Source organism: Meles meles, chromosome X (assembly GCF_922984935.1).
Source record: "Meles meles chromosome X, mMelMel3.1 paternal haplotype, whole genome shotgun sequence".
NCBI lineage: Eukaryota > Metazoa > Chordata > Mammalia > Carnivora > Mustelidae > Meles > Meles meles.
Genome location: NC_060087.1, coordinates 6336904 through 6357974, shown reverse-complemented (window position 1 = coordinate 6357974; position 21071 = coordinate 6336904). Strand labels below are relative to the sequence as shown.

At 47.7% G+C, this 21071-nt stretch overlaps 1 protein-coding gene and 1 pseudogene across 6 annotated transcripts in view; both read right to left on the bottom strand.

Moving 5' to 3' along the window:
* Positions 1–21071, bottom strand: part of TBL1X (transducin beta like 1 X-linked) — a 197217-nt gene that overhangs the window by 77265 nt on the left and 98881 nt on the right. The window contains exon 1 of one of the 6 annotated variants that reach the window (XM_045996467.1): positions 8851–8869. The exons of the other annotated variants lie outside the window; for them this stretch is intronic. The gene's annotated coding sequence lies outside the window, so the exon portion shown is untranslated. Of the gene's footprint in view, positions 1–8850; positions 8870–21071 lie in introns of those variants that run through there. 6 annotated transcript variants of the gene reach the window in all.
* LOC123935549 lies at positions 9284–9714 on the bottom strand (annotated as a pseudogene).

The following is a 21071-nucleotide window of genomic DNA, read 5'->3' as shown; positions in this document are numbered from 1 at the left end:
GGAGAGTTACTGGTACCTGTGGGTGGGGCCCAGGGCTGCAGCTCAACACCCCACAACGCAGAGGACAGCCCCCCCAACCGAGAACTATCCAGCCCCATATGTGAATAATGCCCAGGCTCAGAAACCCGTTCTGTCCCCTTATGGGAATCTATGTGGTTTTCCCGCAGCCCGTGTTCATGTTCTATACAAGTTTAACTTCTCTCCTTGCTCCTAAGTTGTCTGCCAGACACCTTCACTCTTTTGGTCGGACTCCATCTCGCTTTATCTTTCCAGCGTTCGAGGACTGTTCACATAGGTTCTGGGCATCACTGTAGGGAGGCCAGCGATCCACCAAGTGTTAATGTTTCTATCTTCTAAAGCTACTGTCCTTAGAAGATAATGGTTCAATATATTTGTTCCAAACAAATACAGTCTGCCTACATTTAACAGAATCAAACGCTTATCACATGGCACTCAGCGTTATTAATCAGCAGGTCAGGTGACGCCGCCAGCGACGTACGTAATTACCACAGCTGACTTGTATTTAGGGCATCTTCCTCATCAAGATGGGAAAACACACACACACACACAAGAAAAGATCCCCAAGGATGGTCTGAGTCCCAGGATCTCAATGAACCTCAACTTCCATTCTGCCTAGAAGGCACTCTGTACACTGGCCCACAGCCTTCGGCTACGACCCAACGGTGTCCGCCCTCCGCGCAGAGACGGACAGGGAAGCGAGGGAAATAAGAGAGAAATGACCAGGTACAAACAGGCTCAGGATGTCCCAGGTGTTTATTAAAATGCAGGAGAAAAATCATTACGAACATCAGTCCATCATCACGCCTACCTCACAAGGCAGTACCTGCCGACACCAAAACTTTAGCCAATGAGGCCAAAAATGACAGGTCGAATTAAAACCAAATTAAAAACGCAGGCGCTGTACCTCCCGTCTCCCCCGTTACACCGCTCCTACTGGATGTCAGTGGCTCGATGACTCCGGACACTGCCACGTGGATGAAGCCCGCATGCAGGCCCTTGTCGCCACCCGCTCAGCTGCCACGTGCACACCGGGGTGTCCGAGTCACCACAAATGTAAGGAAGCAATCCACATGCACCGGACCCTCAAACGGCATGGTCTAACTGCGTTCATCTCTTCTCGAGTCTAGGGGCCGTAAACCTCCATTTAACGAGACCGCTCTCAGCGAGTGGAAATTCAGCGCAGCAGGGCAGGGGGGCACTTAGAACCAGTGTACCAGGGAAACGTGAGAGGATTCACGAAGCCTCTCAGAAAGCAAAATACTTTACCAAAGGCTTGGTATTAATAAAAAGTGCTCCGCTGGCACACATTGTAACGGCATCGCCACTGTAAGAAAAGCAGCCTGGGTTCTCTTTACTGGGTCAGAAGATGCTACTGGAACAAAACCGGGCCTTCTGACTTGTCAGCTCGCCTCACTCCACCTGCCTGATCACAAGCCTCTCAGTAGTTGAAACAAGATCCTGCTCAGGGAAAAGCATTATGTTTGCTAATTTCTGCACAAACCCCAAGAGAAATCAATTTCACTTTACAATTTTTCTAATTGGCAAAGGTACATTAAAAAATGTGCGAGTTTTTTTTTCTCAACCAAGTGCTGTTATACAACAGAAAACGGTGTTTTACCTATCTTTCGAGAGCCGGTCCCTGAAATCCATAAAATGCAGTGTAACCGACAGCGAAGAGACTTCCCCGGCTCTCGTTTGTGGCACCACATCTACTGTGTCACACAGAGCACTCACTTCTCGGCCCACGAGACAGAAGATCTTTGTCGGCTTTGTTCACTGCTATATTCCCTGCATCTAACATGGCTCCGGATGTCCACACAGTAGGTGCTCAATAAACGCAGACTGGCTGGCCGAATGTTTGAGTGAATGCAAATGACTGAAGAGCAGAAAGTTCCTGGAGAGCTTAATGGGTGCAAATACTCTGCCGCGAGCTGTGCGGATGGAGGCGGTACTAGTGGGAAGACCACAAAGACGGAAGATCAAGTCCTTTCCTGTGCCAGGTGGCCATGACACACAGTCCACGCACTCATGTCAACAGAAACTCCCAACACTGGGTTCCACCTTGTCTGACCTAGGATAGGAAAGAAAAAGAAAGCCTCCCTTTGGTCTTGGCTACTCCAGTTAGCCCTCAGAACACAGGGGAGATCCTCGTGGACAGAGAGAGAGGTCTCTGCACACGGGGCAGAAACTCACAAGACAGAACGGGGCCTCGAGCCCAGTCGGCCAGTCTCCCCTCACCCATGTCCCCCTCCATCCTTGGAGAACAGGACAGCTGGACTTCCTGTGGGCACACGGCCACACCCTCCCCACAGGACCTGTTTTCCATGCGACCCAGTTCTGGCCGATGACTAGAAGTCAAACTCGCAGCTTCCTGAGCGCGCTCTTCACATCGCACTGCCGCCGTCAGCAAGTACCACCGGCTCCTCTCCTCCGTTTGGGAACTTCCCTCTTCCGCATGTGGCACCAGATTTTCTTTCTTTAGAGCCCTGGGGTGCGGCGCTGCCTAAACAAAGCTTGAAAAAAACCGCCTTTGTGGGGCGCCTGGGTGGTTCAGTGGATTAAAGCCTCTGTCTTCGGCTCAGGTCATGATCCCAGGGTCCTGGGATTGAGCCCCCCATTGGGCTCTCTGCTCTGCAGACAGCCTGCTTCCTCCTCTCTCTCTCTCTGCCTGCCTCTCTGCCTACTTGTGATCTCTGTCTGTCAAATAAATAAAATCTTAAATAAAAAAAAAAAGTTCTGTCTTCATGTTAGTCTCTGTCTCTGTGTTTAAAAACAAAACAAAACAAAACAAAAAAACCGCCTTTGTCAGAGGAAGCATCCCTGGGCTCCATCCCAGACTCTGAACCTGAAAGTTTCCTTTGTCAGGGCCCATGATGCAACCAGTTGGACGCCCTTCATCTTGAGTGTACAATGGGATTCGCCTTTTTTATCTCATAGAGATGCTGTAGGGATAAGAAAGAGTGCAGACGGAGGGCCTGATCCCTTTCCAGTGAGACGAGCCCTGCCTTCTCGGGGCTAACTCCCGATACCAGGGAGCTTGGCAGGGGTAAGCTAAGGTGGCCATGCTTGAAAACGGCCCAACGCGGAGACGGACAAACCATCAAGATGACTCAGTGGAATGTACAGAATGCTTTTCAAAGGGAAGGTGAAAGCACGGTCTGGGATGTGATCATTAACCAGGAGCCTGTAATTCTGAGCATTACTTCCTTTGTTACAGGCGAACTTGGAGGGAGACCTGCACCGTCCAAAAGAAACAGGTCAGCTTTGTACAGCTTTAAATTTCAAACTGCTGTGACCTGTAGAGTTATTTTTCATAATACACTGAGATTTAATATATACGCAAAATAGCATCATTTCAACATGTACTCCATATCGAAAATTAATTGAGATCTTTTAGGTTCCTTTTTCCAACTCAATCTCCGAAATCTTCAATGTGTACTTTTCACTATGACACATCTCGATCAGGAAATTAAATTTTCACTGGAAATACATAACTGCTATCATAGTTCAGGAAATGTAGACGTGAAATCACAGATCACATTATCTACGTGACTCCCAACATACTTAAATGTTTTCCAATAACTAAGCCAAGTACTGACGTTTAAAGTCAAATCAATTAAAAGGAAATGCAATTTTAAAGTCCCCCCCTCAGTGACACTAGCCACATCTCAGGTACCACAGCTCCACATGGCTAGTGGCTACCTGACTGGACACAGCAGGTCACGACAGCTACTAAGAAAAATCCTTGACTGTGGTCTGCAGGACGGAGGCATATGGGGACTTCCCAGGCCAGATGATTCCTCCGTAACGGGTGCTCATGCAGATTTTTAAAGGACATGCCCACAACACTTTTTGTCTTAACCAACACCACACATTAGTACATTATCAAAGTTTGAAACTATCTCCTCCTAAAAACAGTATTAAGTTCCTTCTTCAAAATTACTTTCCATTATCATGAGCTAGTTCTCACAGTTCTAGATAATGGACCTCAGAGTCTCCGACTGGACTGACCTAGGAGTCCACGTTTACAGCAGGGGCTGTAAATGCAAATTACACACTGAATTTCACAGACAAAATGGTAGAAAAAAGAAAGACATAAAATATCTTTATATATATATCTTTTAAATATATCGATAATTTTTCACAGAGATCACTTGTTGAAATGGAATGACAGTGAAACAGAATGTATTAATATATCATAATGTATCAATGTATTTAATATGTATCATTACATATTAAATTATGCTCTGCAATATTAACCTGATGTATATTAAGATATGTTGCAATATTAATTTCACTGGTTTCTTTGGACTCTGTATTGTGGCCACCAGAAAATCACATTCTAGTTCTACCGCACAGCACCCATGGAGATCGCTTCTAGGTGCCTGTAGGCTCCGACATGCTGATGGTGGTCACCAGATGAAAGCAGACAGTCTGTTTTAGCCACAGGATTCAGGCTTTAATTGTGACAACTGCCAATTTTTAATTATATGCCGTAACATCTTCTTTATTCCTGGACCAATCTGAAACACATTAATCATCACAAACCATTCCAGTTGAAGACTAGCTTTCTCTCGGAAAAAAAGAAATTTTGTGTTTGAAGTTACGTTTTAATATTGTGAATCACTAGAAGTTCCATCAGACACCTGAGCAGGGTGCAGGTGAAAGAAAGCCTGAGTCTCAGAATGCCAAGGTCATCGGCAGGTCACCCCTGGGGTGAGCAAAGAGCCCCAGGCTCAGCAGGTGGCACAGGTCTCATTTCCAGGTAAGGACGCAGGTTAGCTGAAGCTCCCTCATCTCCAAAATGAGGGTGACCTCACGATACCTCACGATACCCACTTCCTCACACGTGGCCACAGGAACACAAAAGCAACGATGCTAAATAACTGGCTTTGTGCAGGAGACAAAACAGCAGAGCTCAGGTCCCACTGGGCCACTAATTAAGAACAAAACACCTTCTCCAGGACTACCCTTTGTCACTCTTGTTATGAGCATTACATTCAAGTCTTCTTTCAGGTCTGACATTCTCTGCCCCCAACTTTCAGGGAACACTTCCCGATTCTAATGACTGAAGCCCCGCCCTTTACCCACAATGGAGAATCATCGCCTACAGGGCTGGAGCCTGGGGGCGAGGGGGGCCCACCCATGCCCGTCCTCAGGGACCACAGACGGCGACTCAACGGTCCTTGTTTTAGCAACGGGAGTATCACCGCAGCCTGTGGTTCACGTGGAACCACTACCACCACACCGCCCGGTGATGGAGCGGGAGGAAGAAGGAATCCGCTCTGGCGGATGCCGGCGCTGTGTGTGCGCACCTGTACACCCTGTGAAACTGAGTTCAAATTCAAAGTCATCGACCCTGACCCACATTCCGGAGAGGCACGCAGAGAAGGCTGCTGCTCCCCGCTCTCGACTTCTGGGCCTACTGCACACCGCAGAACTAAGAAAACTCTGAGTCTGGGGTAGGAAAACAGACAGGAAATGGAATCTTGAGTCGTGAGGAAATGCCCGACATTGGAGAAAATGGCCATTTCCCCGTGGATTATCTCACCTACTGACACTCGGCAGGAAATGACTCATTCAAGCCCTGGATAGCCTCTTCCCCAATCAATGTACTTTTGAGCAACAATGCCCAGACACCACTACGGCACTCCACCTGCAATGCTGTAAAAGGACAGGGATCTCACCCCCATAGTATCACAGCTCAGTTCCTCTGAGTAAGAGCTTCAGAGAGCTTTAGAAAATTCCGTGCCCAATCGTCTGATAAAATGGTTCCCTGCTTCACGTGCGACACAGAGCCTGTCGCAAAGTCGATACTCGATTAACTCATTTGTATGAGAAGACATATGTCACCCACATACACACACTCACGCGTATCTACACAGAAACACTGAACTTCGGCTAATGACGAGTGGAAACAAATTTGACAAGTTTGCCAATTTATAATTATATTTTAAAGATCTTTTATTGGCTAACATAAGAATCTGTGCTTTTCCTACAGCTGTCATTCTATAAAAATACTGACTTTTGATTAGCATTCTAGGAAATAGGAGATGAGTGGAATGCACGTGTCTCTGTGACTTCTGAACACATCAACTTACATGATAACTGCCGGTCTTAACCTCTGGTGCACACAGACTCCTTGAAGGAGAGGGGTAGCACCAATGACATTAGAAACACATGTGTAGGTATAACCTTAGTAAATTAATCACTAACGTCCTGCTTTTGGACATAGATCCTGTTTAAAAATGTAGCCTTCATATGTAAATTCAGTTTGGCTCAACTCAGAGGACTAATGTGCCAGCAAACATCAGAAATGACCCATTTAGCTCAAACTGACACTGCAAATCCTTAAAGCAACTGGCCTTCAAGGAAAATCCAGAAAGCGTCAAGTTCAAAGAATGAACCTGAGGTATGCCTTTTAAAAGGGCTTTTGTCCAAATCACAGGGAAAAAAAAAAAATGCAAATGGCTGACCAACAAGATAAAATAGTCCACCTCATTAGTAATCAAAGAAATGCAAATATATACATATACACATATATAAAGATATAGAATATAATAATATATTTTATATATATATATATATAATATACATATATACCTATATAAAGATGCCACGCATTCGCAGCTCAGCTGACCACCATCGTGGGAGCTGAGAGGGCTGTCTCCCCCGCCCCCAGTACTATACAACTGGAACGACCTTTCAGGAAAACAATTCGGTCATCAGTCTCAAGAGCCCTACAATTCTACTTCAAGCAAGCTATTCTAAAGCACAAACTGGAAGCGATGTCAATCTCCAACTACGTGTGTTCCGTAAACTACAGCACACGAACGTGACAGGAGAGGGGCACACAAATGCGTTCATTAAATGCTGGCAGACGAGCCATGCTTCCTCCGGAAGCTTAAGTGGAGATGAGCGTGAGACAGCACAACATGCAGACTGCTACACACGCCCATGTACAGACATTTGGGAGCAAATACACCGGAACACTGAAGGGGAACTTCCACGGGTGGGTTTAGAGGAGTCTAGTTTCTTTCCATGCTATTTTATTTTTTCAAACTGCTCACATTATTTTTTAAAATCAGAACAGAGTTATGAAAACCCTGGCACGCAAAGAATAATTACTAGGTTCCACATCTGGTATTAACAAGACACATAAGATAGCTATTCACCTATTTCTTCCTTTCCTAAGAACATCAATGAGGCTTTTCCTTCTATCACGCGATGTGTCGGGGCAATTCTTTTCTTCCCTAGGAAGACACGCACCGACCTCCTCTCAGTCACCTTTTTGGAGTTTTATGATGCTAAAGTCTCTAAACACTACATTAAATATTTATGATTGATATTCACTGCTTCTAAAAATACACAGAGGAGAAGGTCTCTTAACAAGGCCTCCACTTTGATTTTCTCGCTATTAAACCGGCACCGTGCACCCCCAGACGTGCTGACAGCTGCCCACAGGTCTGGAACTCACCGCGTTGGGGTCCCCTTCCTTCCCCGCGGGCCCAGGGGCCTCTCTGCCAGAGCCCGAACCTGCACGTCCCACGAAGACCCCGCGTCCACCGGGCCCAAACCTGCTCGTGCCAGCCGGACCAGGTAAGTACATTTGTGAAAAGTAATTCAACATTGTATCAACCTCCAAACTGGGCGCACAAAACTCTCTTCTCCCAGAACGACATCAGATGCCGCGTTGCAGTGAGGCCAACCCAAGGCAGACGGCGAGACACAAATGTGTCAAGACAGCTGTAGGGTGGACAAGAGGGAACAGGTGTGGGAAGAGGCCACAAATTCGTGGGTGGATTCTGCACAGAAATGCTTCCAGAAGTCTCTCCCAGTTCCCACTTCCCCCTTAAAGAAGCCAACACCGGAGATGGCAGAGGACAAACCGCAGGCTTGGCTGATGACAAGAGTTGACCCGGATGGGCAGTTAGGAAAAAGCTCTATCCCCTTCTGTGGAGAGGCTGGTGAATGAGCCGCACGTGGTGTACTTTAACCTAAAGCACAAACAACGCCCAGAGAAGCTTAACACGCGTGCCCCGAGTGTGGGCTTGGGAAGAACGGCCCACGGAAAGGAAGAACAGTAACTGCGGAGTCGCGAGCCCCGGCACCCACCACCGGCAAGCGACCGGGGCGGTGCATCAGACGTACTGCATGAGGACGCCACACACCCCTGACAGCACGTGAGTGGAGGGCACTTGACCTCTGTGGGTCTTTGTCCCCAACACTCACTACCCGAATCTGACCCAGTGAAAAACATCAGCCAAACCCAGACTGGAGAACGTTCTACAAGATCCATGACCAGCTTTCCTCAAAATGATCAGGGTCATCAAAAAAAAAACAAAAAACAAAACAAAGTCTGAGAACCTGTCACAGCCCAGAGAACCAGAGAACGTAAGGAGAAAGCACGACTAAACTCGATATGCTGTCCGGGCTGGGATACTGGTCCAGAAAAAGGACATGAATGAAAAAATGGGTGAGACCTAAAAAGAAAAGTCTGAGACCACATTCCACATTTTATTTACATTTTAAGATTAACTATAATCTCAAAATCACATATCCATACACCTATTTCCTTTCTGTTGATTTTACTTAGATGCATGGTTTCTCAAACAAAGACTGTAAACAAATATTTACCATGTCTGTTACATGTAACACACCGGAACGGCTTTTAACAGAACTTATCAACCTCTCCACCCCGCCTCGGCAACATTTTTTTATTATAAATACGGGTATCAAAACAATCCTGAACATCTTTTTGCTATTACTAGGAGTCAGCACCCACACTGCTTCAAAAATTAACAGAATTTGTGACAGTATTTATTGTACCTGCTACTTCAGGCAATTTCAGCTGAAGCTCTTTCATTCAGCAAGACAGACGAAGCACGCCACTTCTGTTTTTCCTTCTCGAGATGTGTTTTTACTTTTCAGAAGCACACATGCTTCCACAGCATCTGACTCGCCTCTCCATGCTTTCATCTTGTAAACCTGAATTCCATTTTGAGTACTCCAGGTTTATGCTTAAATGATAGTCCCCCTTAACAGAGGAAAAAGAATCGTGCTGCATTTTTCCTCCTGGAACCTGAAAACGTAATGGTGTACACATATTAAATACATTCTTACGAATGTCCAGGTCATGTTTTCCATGAATTCATGGAATTCTTTCACTTATGTGTGGGTGTTTTTGCATTGTGATATTTAATCAAGACATTAACATGAGTAGAAGGTGGCTGATGTAAGCCAAGTTTGAGATCCACTCAAATCAACTGCCGTATGTTTGTCCTTCTGGTGGCTGTGGAAGCTGCGTATTTTCTTTGGACATCATTAGACGTCTTGGCTCTCGAAGTACAGCTTTAATGCTATATGAATTGTGCCATTTTGCTAACACTGCTATGCTCCAGGCATCCACCATTCCACTGGAATTATTAATTCCATTCATATTCATTCTGGTTACAAATCTATGTGATGCAGGAGTTTCTGGGTATTTAGCTCCACATTCTACTTTAGGGCTATGTATTATTTTCATAATTTGTCCTGGTGGCCCAAGAATCATGCCTGTCCACCTTTCAGTGTCACATCTTCATCATCTTCAAGGCCCCAGCTAACCACACCATCACCTCCTTTTTGTCCTTCTCTGAGTTCTTCCAACAAGCGAAAATTACGAGGAACATTATCTCCTGTGGGGACCACCATCTTCTCCCACAGTCCCGATAAAAAAGTTTTATAATAATGTATAGGAGCAGCATTCCTTGTGATCCCCTGGTTTACCCAATGCTCTCTGATACCGGCCAGCTCTGGGTGTCCAGCCCGCAGGTGAGATGGCTCGTCCGTGCCTGCAAGAAACCGTCACAGAAGCAATGGCGCCTGTGAGCCACAGCGTGCCTGATTTTACCAGGGAGAGAACCTGCACACACACGAACCAACCAGCCCAACCTGGGTCAACGGATTGTTACCGAGGGCTGCCACCAAGAACTCGTTCCTAGTGATGCATCAGAGTCACCGCAAATCCTCAACACATCAAAGAGCGCTAGCCTTTCCCAGAGGAAACACCTACCCACTCTTACCAAGTTACAAGTCTTACACAGGTCTCCCATTTCCACCATTCAAAACGCCCTTCTCTTTATTATTCTCTTTTTATTTCCAACTTCCCCAGCCCCCACCTTAACCTTCTGGATTATTCCCGTTATTATTCCCTGAATAACAGGGATGAAAATCCTTCAAGGATAAAGCGTAGAGCAAAAAGGAGGAAATGCCCTTCGAGAGCCGGACTAACAGTAAAGTCGGGCACCCCCAAGCTTCAGGCCAAAGCAACTGGCCACACTTAGGGCAAGGTCAGGCCTTCCCATCTGGCACCAGAACTCAAAAGTGCAGGTGAATACATCACCTGGAAGTTTCTGACCTTCCCGATGCTGACAGACACCATGGGACCTGGCTCCTGCCTATGATGTCCTGGGGCTCAGAGCACTGGGTCTGGAGCTGTCCACTCAGGAAAGGCACTCCCCTCTCTGCACTGCAGCTGCCTTGTCCAGAAAACACAGGAGCCAGACGAGAATCTTAAGAGCCCTTCTCAACTCGAAAATTAGGATCCTATGAAATGTTCATTGACTCATTCTGAGTGTCCTAATTTGTAAAATGGAACTCCTACTTATCACCAGGTTCATTTCTCTACATCTGATGTGCCTTAAATTACTGTTCAAAACTGCCTTTATTACTCTATTCCGTCCTCTACAGCCACATCTCCAGAGTGTTGCCCAATGCCTGGTGCACAGTTCTCAATCAGTATCTCCCGAAGGTATGAATGAATGAATGATTCTAGTGCTGCATGAGCAAAGAGCAACAGACATGCTATCATCTTCGAAATCACAAGTAAGAGAGAAGATTTTGTACAGTATGGTACTGTCACAAAAATAGATACACACAGATCAATGGAACAGAATGGAAAGCCCAGAAATGAGCCCATGAGTCTAGTCAAGTCATCTGTAACAAAGGAGGCAAGAATATGCAGTGGGAAAAAGACAGTCTCTTCAAGAAATGTGGTTGGGAAAACTGAACCACTACGTGCAAAAAAGAAAGAAACTGGACCACTTTCTCACCATACCCCAAAACAAACTCTACCTGGATTAAAGACCGAGATGTGAGAACTGAAACCATAAAACTCTTCAAAGAAAACAGGCAGTAATCTCCTGTACACTGGCCTTAGCAATATTTTTCTGAATATGTCTCCCCAGGCAAGGGAGATAAAAGCAAAAATAAACAATCGAGACCACATCAAACTAAAAAGCTTTTTTATACGGCAAAGAAAACCATCAACAAAATGAAAAGGCAAAACAAAACCTACCGAAAGGGAGAAAATATTTGCAAGTGATATATCCGAAATGGGCTCAATCCAAAATACGTAAAAAACTCACACAACACCAAAAAGACAAATAATCCAATTAAAAATGGGCAGACGACATGAACAGACATCTCTCCACAGCGGACATCCAGTTGGCCAACAGACACGTGGAAAAATGCTCCACTTCACCGACCAAGAAAATTCAAATCAAAACCACAATGAGATACCATCGCCTCACACAAGCTGGAATGGCTAGAATGAAAAAGACAAGAAACAGCAAGTGCTGGCGAGGATGTGGAGAAAAAGGAACCCTCGTGCACTGTGGTGGGAATGCAAACCAGTGTGACCACTGTGCAAAACAGTATGGAGGTTCCTCGAGAAACTAGAAACAGAAGTACCATGTGGTCCAGTAATTCTACTCTGGGTATTTAGCTGAAGAATCCAAAAACACTAATTCGGAAAAGATACAAGCACCCCTGTGTTTATTACAATAACCAAGATAGGAAGCAGCCCAGGGGTCCACCAACAGACAGAGAAGATGTGGGATCTGCACACAATGCAACACTACTGAGGCACGAAAGAGTGAAATCCTGACATTTGGGACAACATGGCTGGACTAAGAGCGGACTAAGTTACGTGAAACCAGCCAGTCAGAGAGACAAACACCACATGATTTCGCTTCCTTGCGGAATCTAAAAAACAAAATGAACAAACAAAAAACAGCAATAAAAAAAGAGGAGACTCACAAATACAGAGAACCAACCAGTAATCAGCCAGAGGGCAGGGGGTTGGGGGTACAGACGCAATAGGTAAAGGGGATTAAGAGCCACCAACTTCCAAAGTACAGCACGAATAAGGCACAGGGATGATCCGTGCAGCACAGGGAATACGGTCAATAACACTACAACAGCTTTGCCTGGTGACAGACCGTACCTACACTGATCGCAGTAGTTCCTAACGTGTGGAACTGCTGATCGCTATGGTGTACACCTGAAACTAATATATGTCAACCACACTTGAATTAGCAATAAAACTTTTAAAGAATTTTCGGAAGAGATAAAATTCCGTAAACTTTGGGAACGTTTGGGGGGCAAAAAAAATTTCATGAACTTTTCTTTCATTAACTCTGCATGAAGACAGCAAGGAAGGTAATTCAATTTCAGTGTCTTGAAAGCGAAAGATCCACATTCCTAAATGTCCTGGGGCAGCAAGAGCATGTGGACGGGCAGCAATCCTGACAGCAACTGGAAGACTAACAGGGACACACAGTGAAGATGGGCACTGACAAGGCTCACTCAACAAATGCTTCCATTCGACTGGAGGGAAAAAGATTTGTCTCTCCAAGAATACAGTTAAGAGCACAAAATAAGCACATAGTCATTGTTCTTTAACGGACTGCCATGTAGTAAAGTGAGAGTCTTTATAAGGTTCTAATGGTTCCAAAGCTCATGCCATGGGCATGGCTAAATAGAAAAAGATTTATTTATTTATTTGGGGGGGGGTGGCAGAGGGAGAGAGAAAGAGAATCTCCAGCAGACTCCCCACTGACTGCAAAGCCCAGCGGGGGACTCGATTCCACAACCCTGAGATCATGACCGAGCTAAAATCAAGTCTGACACTTACCCAACTGAGCCACGCAGGTACCCCTCCAGAATTTTCTGATAATCTGTGATGTACTCAAAGGAGTCATCTCTAACCAAGACGCCAATTTATGGTATAAAAGGCAGAGTGCTGTGGTAGGCAGCCTCCTCGATGGCACCCAATGTGCCGACCTCCTGGTATTCAAATCCTGCCCTATCCCAACCCACACCTGGCAAGGTGGGTCCGCGTGACCAACAGAATGCGGCGGAATTGATGATATGTATATCGCTTCTGCAATTAGGTATGAAATGACTATGGTTTTTAGCACTTTCTTTATCTCTTTCTCTCCAATCCCTCTTCCCCACTCTGTCCATTTTTCTCATATGGATCACTCACTCTGTGCGGAAGCCAGGAAATGAGCGGCCCTACAGAGGAACGGAAGCTTCCTGCCAACTTGCACATCCAGGAATGTGCTTGGAATGGATCCTCCAGCTGGGAGAATTTTCACAGATCACAGCCAGAGCCGACAATGGGACTACAACTCACGAGACACCCTGGACCAGACCATCGGGCTCATCTGTACTTGGATTCCTGACTCTCAGAACCAGTACCAGATACTAAGCGTTGGTAACTTTCAGCTGTAGACCGCGGGATTATTTGTTACACAGCAACTGATAATGAATACGGGGGCTGAAACCCAATATACTAGGAGAAATGAATGAACATGGCCTAGAAACTAACCCCATCAATCCACTCCCTATCCACCCCCTCCAAGCCAATAATTACTATTTAATTGTACTTGTTTGCCTTCAGGAAAGCATACAAAGACCCAAACTAAATGGATCTATCTTGCGGCCATCAATTAGTTTTTTGTTTTTTTTTTTTTGAGATTGAGAGACAGCAGTGAATGGGGGTGTGGGAGAACGCCGTGTGATACAGAAGGAGAGGGAGAAAGAGAATCTCAAGCAGGCTCCACACCTCGTGCTGAGCCCAAGATGGGCATCCATCTCATGACCTAAGATGCTTAACCCACTGAGCCACTCAGGCACCCCTCCAACAGCTTTTTTTTTTTTTTAATTTTTTATTCATTTGAGAGAGAGACAGAGTGAGAGAGCATGAGAGGGGAGGTCAGAGGGAGAAGCAGACTCCCCATGGAGCTGGGAGCCCGATGTGGGACTCGATCCCAGGACCCTGGGATCATGACCTGAGCTGAAGGCAGTCACTCAACCAACTGAGCCACCCAGGTGCCCCCCCAACAGCTCTCTTTTAAGAGTAAATTCTGTGCCTACTGGGTAAGTCACTTCCCTCCCAGATGCATGCAGCCTTAGAAACCAGACAGATATTTCCTCCCCCTAAGTCCCCAGCAAATACCTTGCTCCCCTCAGCTCAGCATCCCCACGTCCAAACGGTACAAGCAGTAGTTCTTCTTCTCAGATCCGAGGACAAGTTCCTGCAGCAAGTTCTCGGTTTCCTACGAGGTAAATCCTAAACTCGGCTGATTTAGTTGAGCAGATTCCTGACAGGAAGACTCAAGCAGCTGGGTTGCATTTTGCAGCAGCAAAGAACAGCACCTTTACCCGAAAGGTAAAGTGGCTTTAAGCTACTTATGTTACCTCGTGTAACAGAATTGAGACTTTTTACCTCCAGAGCAGAACTCTAGTTTGTTTGGCTGCCTTTTCCATGAGTCGGACACTAATGGCCGGCATGGACAGAACGGACAGATGCGTACGCGCTCTAACTGGGACTTAATTACGAAGCAGGATCTTGTTTGGGGAGCATAATTATGATGCAGAATCTGATTCCCTGCTGAGAAAACTGCTACTGGAAGCCGATCCTCCAGGGCCCCCGTCCATGTCCCAGGGCTGAATTCGGGGACAGATCACCCGGGTCACCTCCTCCTGTTTACTATCTGAAGCCACCAACGCTGCAGAGAGGGGGAAAGTCCCAGGTCCAGGTTTCACCTTCCACGCTCTGAAACTTGCAAACACAGAGCATTCTTGTGCGGACGTGTCGTTCAAGACGCTTCCCTCAGAAGAGCCAGAGAGTCCTCAGAGATGTCTGACTCTGCATCCGAGACTCACCCACCGTGTCATTTCTTTCAGAGAAAACTGGCCAAGACATCACGGACATGCTTCCGGATTCCAGGTACCAAGACCCCATGGGCACTGTCCCTCTTCCTGCCCCACTCTGGCTAGAACAGGAGCGGGGGGCTGCGCTCTGAACTCCCAGGCTCTGCCCCCAACCCCCCAAGCCAGGGGCCTTGAAGAGTCCTTGCTGTGTGGCTGGATCATGCAGTATTCCAAGGGACAAGGCGAGTGGGCCCACTGAGGACACTGTCACCAGGACCCGGGCTCATTCCTCCTGTTCGGTCGCCTGAAGAAAGATGCGTCACGCAGCGTGACTGAGCGGGTTCCCAGGCTGAAGGTCCGAGTCAGTGCGTGCAGCCGTGAAGCGCACACATCAGAAACGCCACCCCGAGCCTCTGGGAATGCTGATCATCCAAACCTCCCCTCCTGAGGGACAGACTGCTGGAATCTGTGGACCCCTGGCAGGGAAACACGAAATAAAAAGTCCCCCGAGTCCATTCTAGCCTCTGCCTGGCTTTTGACCTCATCGCTTGACTATGCTCCTGGGTACAAAGACTGAGTGGCCTTGACCCTTCAGGGAACACTGCACTTGGAGCACTGTCAGATTGACAGGCTGATTTTATTAAAGACAAAGAATTTTTAATTGGACCTCTTCGCTTGCCTTGTAAAAACATCCAATGGCCGCGGGCATGCATCAGGTGTGGCTGGGTGGCCGGCTGGGGGTCGGGGGTGGGGAGGGGGTCCGGGAGAGGAAGGGCATGGTGGGATGCAGTGTGGGGGGTGACCACTACTGCGGGTTGAACTGTGTCTTCCCCAAACAGAGGTTGCAGTTCCAACCCCCCTGCACTGCAGAATGAGATCGTATTTGGAAATGCGGTCATCGCAGATGGAATTCATCAAGATGAGTCATACAGGAGTGGGGTGTGCCCCTGACCCACGCGGCTGCTGTGAAGACAGAGACACACAGAGAAGGCAGAGGAGGGAGCGCTGTGTCTGCAAGGCCAGGAGCGCCCAGGGTTCCTGGCAGCCACAGGAAGCCAGCAGAGAGAGAAATGGAAGGATCCTCTCCCCCAGGGCCTCCTTCATTCTGAGGGTGGGTGGCTTCGGTGACACCCTGATGTCAGACTTCAGTGCTCCAGAACCGAGACAGAGTAAGTCTCTTCTGTTTTAGGCCACGCAGCATGGCACGCTGTTACGGCAGTCCTGGGAGACTGACGCAACCACTAACCGTGGGTGTGGCTCTTACTCTCTCGGCAAACCTCTGGGAGACAAAGGCACCTCTGGCTTTGGTCCTACATGGGACCTCGGCTGTCCCCACTCGGAGAGACGCCCCAGCTCAACAGCACTGACATGGGCCTCCACCTTTCCCTTCCTGTGCGGGGACACACCTCGGGTTCAGGTGGGTCTGGAGAGAGAGGACGTACCAGATGTCAAACGACAGACTTCATACACTAGGGCTTCCAAATGTTGTCCACAAATACACACACACAGGCATGTTTTACGTGACTGGTTTCCATATATGTGTCCACACATACAGCTTCCGCTTTTGTAAAACAGTGTGATCTCTACCGTATTTATAAAAATCACTAGATAATTATTCTGAAAACAAAGATGGTGCTGTGGGTTCCAGACCAGTAAGAGAGACACACTGGAACTGCGGCTTAGCCTGGCCCCCAGGGTCTGTGACAGCAACCACAGAACGGATGAGAAACCATGACCATAATGAGCTCTTTCTCCAGTCCCAGTAATGAGTCCGCTTGAAGAATTAATTAGAAATTCTGAAATGGCCTCCCTTCAAGGAGAAAGATTGGTTTGTCTGGAAGAACAGTAAGCAGCGTGAGTCTGTAGGCACGCATTTCCACCCGCTCACTCTCACCGCTCAGGACGGCTGAAAGAAAGGCATCTTCATTTACTCCGAGGTCTCTCCGGTGTGTCATTCCACAACTCACGCAGCGAGCCTGCTCGTTTACAGTGACTGCTGGCAGGTGCACAACAAACGTTCCAGGATCTAATCAAGAACTAAGTTTGCCTTCAGAACCTCTGAATCTACAGTTCCTCACGCAGCCAACTGCAACTGGTTATTAGGAACCGTAAGAGACGAGGGGCGCCTGGCCCGCTCCGTGGGTGGAGCGTGACTCTTGGTATCGGGGTTGTGAGTTCGAGCCTCATGTTGTGGGTGTAGATGTTACTTAAAAATGAAAGCTTTAAAAAAAAAAAAAGGAAGAAAGGAAAAAAAAGCCTTAAATTACCTACAATCCTCACCTCTACAAAAAGAAAAAATAAGGTCTAATATCATTAAATGGCAGCTACCTTATAAAAACTGAAATTCAGTGAGTTTGTATATAACTGTAATCAACTCTACCCAATACTTAGCATCCATTTAGTGTGAAAGAAATCACCTTTTAACTATCCAGTTCGTCTGCTGTCATTTAAAAATATGCTGACGTCTAATTTCAGGGCGATACATTCAAAGCAGAGGAGCCCCATGTCCAGGACCAGTCACTGGCTTTCACCACAAAGCTTCGTGAGCCAGGGGGATCAAGAAGAAGGGCTTGTGAGATAGACAACAGGTTGCTGGAAATCGCTCTGCTTGCTCAGAGAACCAGCGGCAAGAGGGTATCCAAACACAGTAACGGAAGAGGAACTTGAAGACGTATCCAGAATTTGTATTTCATGGCTATGAATACTCTGCCTCACAGTCCTGAAGTTACCTAACGTAACTTCAGCGCCAGTGTGAGGCATTCTAGAAAGTTCTATATATGGGAACCACACAGAGCACCAAATACCACTGTGCTCCCTCAGAAAGGTAACACGTGTGAAATAATAAAAGGAAAAGAAGAAAATCGCCTGCTCATCATGCCTTTGACCGCCTGTACACATATTCTGTATTTGTGTCTAACACAGGCACAAACGTGGAGGCCGGGCTTCAATCCCAGTGCCCTGTTGACTGCGATTTCATCCCCGAGCTACACTTCTGGGAGCTGTGACTAGGTCTGCCTTGACCACCTGCCTCCAGAAACAAGCTCGGTCCTTACAGAGGCTGTCGCCTCACCTTTGCTATTCATGGAATGAAGGGAAAAACAAGACTCTCACGTGTACCCTGCCCGGGGAGGACATTCCCGACAACCGTTGCCCACCACACCCCCCTCCTGAACAGCTCCACAGAGACGGCATGGGGCTGCGAATCCTGGCCCTATTTGACCCAGATGTCCACACTGGCCCAACCGAGAGCACGGAGGTTCACTGAATGCAAATGTTTACAGCATGGTTATCGCCCTCCAGGCCCTGAACACCACCCCCCACGTTTGTGCGACAGTCATCACTAATGTGCTCTCCCAGAGACTCGGACTCATATCGCCAGAAGTAACGCCCCAAAACACAGATTTATGACATCATCCTCTACTGAGCAAAACGTCCAGCGATCCCCCACGCACACGTAATTGAGTCCACATGTCCTGGTTTGTTCCCTCCATCAAGAAGGAGCTTTGCTTTCTCCTCTGGAGAAAATTCCATTCTGGAAAGGTCCAGCGGGAATACCAGCGCGTTCCTAAAGCCTGTCACCCTCTAGAGCAGACTCAGACCTCCGCTCTGCTCGCACAACAGTCAGTGTTCAGGCCTGTCCTGGCCAATCCAATCCCATAAAAAACTAAGTTCCCTTTACTGGTGTGACCGTGCATGCATGATAAACACGAGAGCCTCAGCAAGTGTTGGTTGCACGGAGTCAAAACCCGACGTCATTATTTCATTACCACTCCAGGAAGAAGCATGGCTTTCCACGGATCTAAGCCCAACACAGCTAGGCTTGTGGGCCTCTTGGGTTTAAGGACTCAGTACGTGTCAACAAGTATTTCCATCTGGGGTCAGAAAGGATCGTCAACATTACCTATGTGGCGAGGAGAGTCTCCTTGTGTTACAAAGGAGGATACCACTGCCTGTAGTATTTTTTCCAACGTCCTGCTCGGCCTCCACTATAGGTAGTTAAAAGCAGATGAAATCCTAGTGAGCTTGCCTGATCCAACTGAAAGAGACAGAGCACAGCCTGCTCTTGACTTCCCATCACGGACGGGGTTTCGTGCGTCCACCGACAGCGGAGAGTCACAGAGCGCCCTGGGGTCTCTCCTCTCCCCTGCGCTTCTCTGGGGTGCGTACGTGATCGCTACTGCCAGCGAGATGAGTGCCGCTCCTTTTAGGGATTCCCTCACAAGGGAAGCGCCAGCCATGCCCCGAGAAGGCCAGCGCCCATGACCTTTCCTTAAAGGAGACCACTCCTGGCAGCTGCTCCCCGCAGCTACTCCCGCACTGCGGCTTGCGCGGTGCTCCACGGAGCAGGTGCAGGCGAGCTGGTCCTCGCGTGCTCGTTCTTCACCGGCATTCGGGCAAAACCGGCTCTGAGCAGCTAGAGGACAGTCAGCAAAGACAAGCTTGATTTTCCAGTAACAACTACTGCTTTCCTGGGAACCCAAGAGGGTTGAGGTTGCCCCAACAGGAAAAGGAAAGAGGAACAAGGTCCGTGCCAAGGCTCCTGCATATTGTCTACAGGAAGACCACTGGCCATCAACTGCACTCCTCCTGAAAAGATACGCTGAAAACTGAACTCCCAGGACCTCACAGCGTCCCCTGATCTGGACATGGGGTCTCTGCAGAAGGCATCAAGCGAAGGGAAGAGCAATGTTCCTGTTCCTCTCCATTGCCATAGACTAGAGGGCTGCCCCCCAAATCCTGGTTACCCTTCATGCACTAGAAGACACGGAAAGGCTAGAACCAGTGTCCTAGTTTCACAGGGCGACCAGACCCAAGGGACACAAGCTGGGATGCTGAACAGAAATGTCTCCCGTCGCGTTCTGGAGTCCGGAAGTCGGAGGTCGAGCTTGCGAGAATCTGCTGCAGGCCTCCCATCTTGGCTCCTGGAGTCTGGGAGTCCGAGATCAAGCTGTCGGCAGGGTCGGTGCCCTCGGAGGGGGAGGGAGGGAGGACCCGTTGCAGGCCTTCTTCACCCGTGGACGGCTATCTCCGTGCGCACATGCACCTGTGTCCAAATGGCCTTCTTTTATAAGGCCCAGTCGTACTGGATCAGGGCCCGCCCCAATGGCCTCACTAACTTGAGTCCTCCTGTAAGACCCTATCTCCAAAAAGGTGACATTCTGAGGGGCTGGCAGTTGGGACTCCAAAGTATTTTCAGGGTGTGTGGTTGGGGGGGAGGATACAGTTCCATCCACACTGAACGGCGACACAAACTATTTGATTTCTAGAGCCCTATTAGTGGCGATAATTAATAGCATACACCCAGGAGACCACTGTTTAGAGACAGGATTAGGGCTGCCTTGTAATTCCTTCCCTGGCTTGCTCTTCAGGAAAACCTCTGGGCCTACATCTCTAGGATCCAGGCTATGCCAATGGCTATCCCACCAGACAACTCCTGAAGGACACTTTTAACTCAAGGACTGCTCGACTGAAACACTTTCCATAAATGTTGGGCATATCATGCATTTCTTTCTTTTAAAAAACACATTCTGTCAGGGTCTGTGGCTTCTGGCATTCAGAATATCTGGTGGTCTGTGGGCAGCTGAGTATGCGTGTGGGCTGGAGGACTGTGAGAGAGTGGGCCCTTGCCGTTGTTCCCAATTAACATCTTTGGGAGGAAAAATGTGTACACAGTTTCATAAAGAAGTTAAAAGTGGAGAATTCCATAGGGTCTTAAGAACATCAGTGGTAGAGGCCCTTGATTCTCTGAACAGATAATAAAACTCACATTCTAAAATAATGCCTAGAGTCCAAGTCTTGGAAAAGATGGGTCTTCCTTTCCTACGGACACTGAGTCTTTCTACCTTGCTTTTCCCTGACTCTCCCGTCCACTTAGGCCTCAGCTCTCCTCCCTAACAATTACTCTCGTATGACTTTTTCCTTATGAGTATTTGAGAACCAGTGTTAATAATTTATAGCCTCCACCCAGCTACTTATAACGAGGTACTGTGGCCCCGATTACGGTCACAGGAAACCACAGGCCACGAGGCCTCACGGTCCCGCAGCACATTCCTACATCTTCCCCA